The 2,082-nt window shown below is 34.1% G+C and overlaps 1 long non-coding RNA gene across 1 annotated transcript; it reads right to left on the reverse strand.

Annotated features, from left to right (window-relative positions):
• Positions 1–71: 71 nt before the first annotated feature.
• On the reverse strand, positions 72–1,722 carry LOC130551265 (uncharacterized). The gene is made up of 3 exons (XR_008962567.1): positions 1,362–1,722; positions 1,247–1,283; positions 72–243 (listed from the first exon to the last, which is right to left on the reverse strand). It is a non-coding gene; the product is annotated as an uncharacterized LOC130551265 (long non-coding RNA).
• Between the last annotated feature and the right edge of the window lie 360 nt (positions 1,723–2,082).

Raw genomic sequence — 2,082 nt, forward strand, 5'->3', positions numbered from 1 at the left:
AGAAAGAAAGAAAGAAAGAAAGAAAGAAAGAAAGAAAGAAAGAAAGAAAGAAAGAAAGAAAGAAAGAAAGAAAGAAAGAAAGAAAGAAAGAAAGAGCAGGTGTGACACAACAGCATGTTCACATACTTATGTTAGTCCCATTAACATGACCTGTTCTGTTCCCAATTTGGTCTGATAGACCATAGATCCCCTCCACTGAATCCAGAGGCCAGTAGTGTGAAGCGGTCGCCAACACCTCCAGGCCTGGTTCACTACACACACAAAAATCACAATATACACACAAATACAAAGTGTTATGGTTTGTAGTCCATCTGTTCAATGAAACTACAATACAGTGCGATCAGTTTCCATTCAGACTCTTCACTGGTGTAATATGGATTAACTATCAAACTTTTGTTAAGATTATATTATTCATTTCGTTATTGTTATTATTATTATTATTATTAATTACACATTTTTTTGTAACTTTTCCTTTCCATTTAGATAAAATATAGGCATAATCTTGCACTTTCTACTCATATTCAGAATAGCTATTATAATTTAAAATCTTAATACTCCCACATTATTGTCCATCAGCCATTTGGATCATTACATTAATCTCCAAAGCCAACGTGAGTGATCAACATGAAAGGTGTTTATGTACATTTTATATTAGATCTCACAGGAAAGGTTTGTTTGTTTTCGTCATTCAGTCTAATCTGTTATTTTCATGCATAATAAATTGATGATTTAAAGCAGATTTTGTGTAAATGAAGAGGGTGTTGGTCTACATTTGTTGACAGTGAAGAAAACTTTACCAGAACGATCGTTAGTCTACACTAAAGTTCCGTCTGTCGTCTTCATAAACAAATAAATATAAACCTAAATATCAAAACTAAACTAATTTAAAGCCCATTTTCGGCCACTTGCGTATTTTAGTACAAAGTGTGATTATTGTTTACTATATTTAGGCTACAAGATGAATACCGAAATAAGTATAGGCTACATTCAGGATTTACAGTAGCCTACATATTCTGCGACAACATAGCCAACTCAATCCAATTCATGATGAAAGAATATACAAAAACAGAAACAATATAAATGAATAAATATAAAGAATTAAAACCCGCGCTACATTGTACAATGTATATACATTGTTTATGTGTGTTGACTAAACAGAACTAATAATAGTTTGGTTGAATTTTAACAATTTGTTGTTCTACAAATTCTAAAAAAGAAAACTTGAATAAAGAAAAAAAGATTTTACCTGGATGTTTGGATGGCGAAACCGTGTTACTACGAACCTGTAAGAAATAAAGCATCCCACCTCTTTATGACAAACATATGAAAACTTGTTTTGCTTTTAAAAGAATGAGTCTTACCTGTAAAACGCTCAGGAGAGTCATGATAAGTAGGACTTTACAGCATGCCAAGTCCATTGTTTTAAAAGGAGTTTCAAGCATCGAAAGCAGGTTAAAAAATAACTCCGAATCTATTTGGCGTTGTAAATATTAAATGCACAAATCATGGCACTTGTAGCGATGTAACGAAACAGTTCGTATGTCATTTGTTAAGTAGTAGTAGCTCATCAGAATATGACGCTGAAAAGTGATCAGTGTGGTATAAAGATCAGTAATGTTATTGTTAACTAAATAATTACGAGTTCGTAATCCATCGAGTTAGATGAGTCCGTCAGTATGATTCACTACACTCGAGCTCTACTGAAGATGAACAGCACGCGCTGCTCTCGCACCCTCAGCAGTGGGCTGAGCTCATTGGGCGGTGAGTGCTGTTAAAGAACACAAACTTTTCCTCCTGCAGGAGGCGCTTTGTTTGACTGAAAATCTTTGCATCTTAACAATTTAAACGTACACACATTTATAACAAGAATTGGTACCTGGCATACAATTGAAAATCTGACTGGCTTTTGTATGGTTTTTTTAGCGCCCAATCAAGTAATCGCAAACGTCTGTGGTCTAAATTGACAGGGCGGTCTGGAAGACAATTTACTTTACAAACTTTAAATTTCTTTAATTGCCATTGAACTTAGACACATAATGGACCATTAAATAGACAATGGCACAACCAGTCATGTTTTGAGTA

Source organism: Triplophysa rosa, unplaced genomic scaffold (genome assembly GCF_024868665.1).
Source record: "Triplophysa rosa unplaced genomic scaffold, Trosa_1v2 scaffold856, whole genome shotgun sequence".
Taxonomy (NCBI): Eukaryota; Metazoa; Chordata; class Actinopteri; order Cypriniformes; family Nemacheilidae; genus Triplophysa; species Triplophysa rosa.